The following is a 6,427-nucleotide window of genomic DNA, read 5'->3' as shown; positions in this document are numbered from 1 at the left end:
TTTTTCTGGCTCTCTTTATATACTTTTAAAAGTAGAGCTAATTAACAAAAGGACTTATAAAACGAAGTAAAACAAGAAAAAACTCAATCGCTCTATGAAGTCGCAGATCGCTTGGCACCCGGGACCCGTACCTTTGTTTAGGCTACAGTATTACAATTATTCTTCGCTTTAACAGCTTGGGAAAACATTTAAATCACTAATTTTATTAGTCGTACAAATTCCTGTCATAAGAAAAGACAAAAAAAAGTATCGAATACCGTTGTAATACGCTTATATAAGTCTAGCAGTAATTTACTGCTACTAATTTTGTAAGTTTTAATGGAATGAAGAAATCAAACCTTATCTTGAAGAATAGTGTTAGCAACAGTTGGTGAAAACTTAATATACACAGGTTCAAAGTTGATAAACAGCGTCTGGTTTCAGCAAAAATTCGGCCTCTTTTGTCGTACTACGCACGAAACACTGATTTCTCATAATTTTTAAAAGCAAAGAAAGACAGAAAGAATAAAAAAATTATCTTCATCAGCAAATATGACATGAGTTAGATGACTTCTTAAAACTGTTTCTCAAAATTCCTTAAAGTTTAACATTTAACTGGAAGACAAGTCTCTCGAACACAAAAATGTCAAGATCACACGCTAGTGATCCATGGAGGCGATTCCAAAGGTCATAATTCTTTGATAAGATGGCGTGAATAAATTCTACGATATTTATATTAAACCTGGTAAGTATTCGCTTCACAGGAGTTCGACAACGAAATACTTTCGATCATTGCAGGGGGGATATAACTCGAATAGTTAAATCAATAGTTTTGAGTATGTACTCGAATATACTGGCTTAGCCTTTCGAGAGGAGTCTGAGTAAGAAGCACAACCCGAGTCAAGATGCACATTCTCGTGCACAGCTGTTTCACTTAATTATCCGTCCAATCTGTTTATATTTAGAGTACGTGTGTGCGAAAGGAAAGGCAATGAATGTTTTCGGAAGAGGTGTTTTCTTCGAAACGTAGTCTCCTGATGAGGACTTCTATTATGCGGACCGTTCAGCAATATTCAGGTAAGTTAGCTTGCATTCGGACACTGCATGTGGGTGGCTTTTCTTTTCATTTCTTTAATTCTCATAGCAATTAACGGTCTACAAATAATATACTAATGATTTTAAGCGGGTTGGTTGGTTAACGAATAGAATCAAGCTATGCTGATAATAAATGGAATTTTCATCCCTGAGCATCCAGTGAGGATGCTTAGAAGTTAAAATTATATGTATCGGTTACAAATATAATCTGAGAAATGGCAAATATGGTTTAATGCTATTAAATGCAGGGCTATTTTTGCAACTGAGAAACGAACTGTAGAAATAATCTAATGTGTAGAAGGACGAATTAAAGGTGATCAAGGACGAGAAAGAGTCAAGTGGCTTAGAAAACAAACAGATATTATTTATTTACTTTATTTGAAGTTAAAGTTTAAGTCAATGCAACAAGGCATCATATGTTTAAGAGCGTAAATAATCTATATAATATTGGTGTAAAGGATGAGCACAATATGATATATAGGTAAATTGATGCCCTTTCACGCTACAAATGTAGTTTTTTTGGTTTAAGAGTTTTCTGTGGTGTATTTACACCAATATTATATAGTTTATTTGAAGTATACAACTTCACCCTAGTATGGTATATATGCTAGTGGAGTAAATCAAAATAAGTAATAATGTGTAAATAAGAAGTACACGGCACAGTTGAATATATACAATAAATTAAATATTGTACAAAATATAATATACAACGTATATACTATATAAAATGACGATTGGAGCTGCTGCACACCGAGCTGTCAACAGGTTCTCCATCAATTGCTAAGTTTGCCGAAAAATGGCAGTTCTGTAGGTCTTATTGGCACGCTTGTTTCTCGATATCCATGCCCAATTCACGCGGTTTACCGTATTGTACGGGAAGATCTGTCGAAGGCTTCTGAGCTGGTCATACTTGGAGCGCAACGCTCGTGCCTCGGTTCAATCTGCTCTCCTTTGGCTGCGAGGAAGAGAAATAATTTCAGAAAGGTTTGATGCCTTTATTCTGAATGTAAGGAATTTTGCCAGGGTGATGACTTAGTCCTCATTATGATTTATACTCAAGAGGAAGGGGGGGGGGGTCCGGTTAGAGTTGGTATACAGAATGCTTCTGTAGATTGTAAAGGTTTTCCGTGCGTTCTGTTTTGTCACCTTAGGGTCCAGTATTCTGTACTTAGGTAGCAAACACAGTTGAGTATTCTTTTTTTGCTCTTCAGAGGGCTGCAAGGGTCTTTTTTTTTGGTGTTTGCAAAGTGCTGCGAGAAGGTGAGTTGTTCATCTCATGTGACTCCTAAATCTGTGTGATATTCTTTTGGTTTCAAAAAGTGATGTGGGTGGACTTGCTGGGATTTAACTCTAAGCCGGATTGAACTCTAAGATTCAGTTTGATTACAAGGTTCGACATATGAAGTGCTGCAGCCTACGAGTTATGTACATCGTCTTGCACTCTTGTCAGAAAACGAAAATCTTGAGGTCGTCTAAACGAGAAATAAAGCCCTTACTTCATTGATAATAAGGGATCGATGAAGAAGCCCGTCCTCCCGACACCGGGTGGAAAAGACCTGACTTCGAGTCCCATAGATGAAGTGAGGAATTTTATGGATCTTTTCCACCACGTGGACGAGTTGGTCGGTCTCAGCCGAGGGTAACGTGGTCTGTTCTCCTGAAAATTCTGATTTTTCTTCCAGCAAACAGCACCACAGAACACAAAATTTACAGACATAACATATACGGCGCAAAATTATCTAAGCTGTTGGTGCCCCTAAAACTCTACAACAACCAACCATTTAATGAAGCACAGATTTTTCAATCTAGCATTTTCAATTTCTTTCTCTGTTTGTCTGTCTGTATTGAAGTTTAGTAGCGCATGGACTACGCGGGTAATAATGTGCCAGTTTCTTATGGTGTGATGTGTTGATTTTGGATTTAAATTGTTCCTTTTAACCTAATTCGTACTTCACTGTGTTAGTCTGTTGTTTATGTTCACTTCCTCTAATCTGGTATAAATTAATAGCTTTATGGAAGTTGAAAACATCTGTTTGATTTGATTTGGATTTTACTGGCGCAAAAACGACTGGGGTTATACTGCGCCAAGAAAAGATTAAAATATCAACAAATATAAATTCTGGTAACCTTTAAAGATTACCTAGTCAAATTGTTATTTATATATTTAGCAGTATAAGTCTAAAAGTAAATTATCCAATTTAGATATGTGCTTGTAAAAACTTAAAACTGCTGACACGTGGTCATTGTCTGATAAAATCTGAGTGTACAAGGCTCAGTCGGATGAGTAAAAGCGGTAAAATATATATTGCGAACATGGGTAAAATTAACGCAATCTATTAAAATATGCTTTATCGATAAAATGGTGTCGCAAGACTCGTACATAGGAGGGTCATCTGCCCTCAGCAGAAACGAATGTGTCAGATGACTGAGTCCTATGCGGAGTCGAGCAAGAACAACTTCCTCGCTCCGATTCCTGCGCAGACTAGACTGCCATGTTTGTATTAGAGGCTTTATTTGTTCTCTCTCTGTGCCATAGTTCTTGCCATTGGGAATATATCTTGTTGCGTATTATTTGCCTGTAGTCTGTATAAGGGACTGACAGGCAACGATTATCAGTGTGATGTGATTTGATTTGGGTTTTATTGGCGCATTAGCAACTAAGGCTATAATGCGACAAATCCAGGTCATATATAAAAAGATAAACATTCAGTGACCTAATTAGTTAGGCCAACATGTGGAGATATAACATAGGTATAAAAGTAAAAAAAATATATCAACAAAGGAATAACAATTCAATTTTAAATACGAGTAAAAAGGTTTACTGATTTTAAATAGCTAAAAACAGCAGACACATTGTCATTGTCGGATAAAATCTGACTGAATGTATAAGGCTCAGCCAGATGACTAAAAGCGGTAAAATAAAAATCACGTTCTTGCCTAAAACGTGGACACTCGGTTAAAATGTGACGTATACTTAAATAGCTGTCACAGTTCTCACACATAGGAGAGTCATCTGCCCTCAGCAGAAATGCATGTGTAAGATGACTGTGTCCTATGCGGAGACGAGCTAAAACAAACTTCCTCTCTGCGATTCCTGCGCAGACTAGACTGCCAATGTCGGATTACAGGCTTTATCTGATACAGCTTGTTTGTGACTTGCTCATGCCAAGATTGTTGCAATTGGGCCAGTAATTTAGCTTGTATCAGCTGCCTGTAGTCTGTATAGGGGACTAACAGGCAATAAGTGTAGTGGGGTTCTGGTGACCTGGCCGCAGCATCTGCCAGTTCATTTCCCACGATACCAATGTAGCTTGGAATCCAGCAGAAACGAATGTCGAAAGAACACTCAAACAGAGAGTGAAGCGTCTGCTGAATCCGGGTCACAAATGGATGAGGATTATACCTCATACCCGATAAAGCCTGCAGTGTACTTAGAGAGTCCAAGGCTAACTTTATAGCATACAACTCAGTTGTATATATGCTGCATTCTTGGGGAATCTTTCCAGATATAGAACGACCTGCAAAGATAGCAGCAGATCCAACAGACAACTCCGAGCCATCAGTGAAGACAGGCAAGAAGTCGGAATATTCGGCCCGGTGGGCAGCGTAGAGTTGGTGGTAGACAGAAGATGGAGTTATGGACTTACCCCAATATTTAAGGGAGAAGTCGCATGATGGTAAGTGAGCATGCCAGGGTGGAACTGGTTGCCTTGGTGACTGGAAACATTGTCTACTATGAGGTCAAGCTCTCTGAGCAGCTCTTGGACACGGATACCGAAAGGCCGGTTGGCAGTCTGACGAGTGTTATATAGGTTTTCCCATCGTGGCTTGAAAACGGATGTCCACGTAGGGTTGTCTGGCAGGGATTTTAATTTAAACGTATATTGTAAAGACAATTGCTTTCGTCGAAATGACAGTGGTGGTTCAGTCGCTTCAACATATAAACTCTGGACAGGGGATATTCTAAATGATCCAGTAGCAATACTGATGGCTTGGTGGTGAACTGGGTCCAGCCATCTAAGTACGCTGTTTCTAGCCGATGCGTACACTTGGGACCCATAGTCTAGTTTAGATCGGAGAAGCGCACGATAGAGGCCGAGTAAAGTGGAGCGGTCTGCTCCCCATTTATTAGAGGAGATAGCACGTAGGAGGTTCAACCCTCTCGTGCACTTTGTCCGCAATTGACGGATATAGGGTAAAAATGTCAGCGTCTTGTAGAAAATGAGCCCCGAGAATTTTGTCTCGAGTGCTGCTGGAATGATGTCTTCTCCGAATTAAAGTTCTGGTTCAGAGTGATGATTTCTTTTGCGCCAAAAGTGTACGCAGACAGTCTTCTGTGGCGAGAACCTAAAACCATTAGTCACTGTCCAAGCGTTGACGTGGTCTATGGCATGCTGCAATTGTCTTTCAATGACCCTCATATTGCATGACTGCAAACAGATGCTAAAGTCATCTACAAAGAGGGCACTGTTTACGGTTGGAGGAAGTTGCTCAGTTATAGAATTAACTTTGATAGCAAAAAGCGTAACGCTTAAAACTGATCCTTGTAGAACTCCCTCTTCTTGGCAGAATGGCCGGAAGAGGGTGGATCCTACACGAATTTGGAAAAACCGGTCTATAAGGAAGTTTTTAATAAAGAGGGCATTGTGTCCCCTAAGAACAAAGTTAAAGATATCTTTTAAAATTCCATATCTCCAAGCCGTGTCGTACGCTTTTTCCCTATCAAAGAAAACCGACACCTGGTGCTCACGTTTCAGGAAAGCATAGATGTTTAGATGCATAGAAGTATAGATGTTTCCAAGAGGATTAAATGGTCAAGTGTTGACGTGTTCCTTCGAAAGACACACTGTATCAAGACACACTGTATCCTGGAAAGGAAGTCGTTAGCTTCTAAATACCACAAAGGACAAGCATTGACCATTCTTTCCAGGATCTTGCACAAGCAGCTCGTCAGGGCGATAGGACGGTAAATTTTTTGGTATTTTTGGATCCTTTCCTGGTTTCGGAAAGGGAAGGACGGTTGCCATATGCCATGAGTGCGGAAATGTTTCTTCAATATAGATTCTATTATAGAGACAGGGCAGACGATCAATGGATTCCGATGAAAGGTGTTTAATCATCTCATGATGGATGTCGTTGGACAGAGGTGGGAGCAGAGATAGGAAAAAGTTGCGGCCAGTAGCTTTAGCAAGAGACCACAATGCTCGGCTACAATGAGGGCAAGAAGCAAGTTTTCTACTCTTAGCCTGTTCAAACTAAGTTTGGACTGATTAATAACTGTTTTACAATTGTTGAGAGCTTTGGTATAGGCAGAAAATGAAACTGAAGAATTGTAAACAAGCCAATTACGATA

General features: G+C 39.4%; 1 protein-coding gene across 1 annotated transcript in view; it reads left to right on the top strand.

Moving 5' to 3' along the window:
• The first annotated feature begins 895 nt into the window (after nt 1-895).
• LOC150081880 (BPTI/Kunitz domain-containing protein-like) overlaps nt 896-6,427 on the top strand; it is a 29,420-nt gene continuing 23,888 nt past the window's right edge. Inside the window, exon 1 of the mRNA XM_090380355.1 lies at nt 896-1,056. The gene's annotated coding sequence lies outside the window, so the exon portion shown is untranslated. The remainder of the gene's footprint in view (nt 1,057-6,427) is intronic.

This window comes from Mastigoproctus giganteus, chromosome 8 (assembly GCF_048544385.1).
Source record: "Mastigoproctus giganteus isolate SK-2022 chromosome 8, ASM4854438v1, whole genome shotgun sequence".
In the NCBI taxonomy this organism is placed as follows: Eukaryota; Metazoa; Arthropoda; class Arachnida; order Uropygi; family Thelyphonidae; genus Mastigoproctus; species Mastigoproctus giganteus.
Note: the sequence above shows the minus strand (reverse complement) of the source record. Positions and strands in the feature narration are given on the sequence as shown.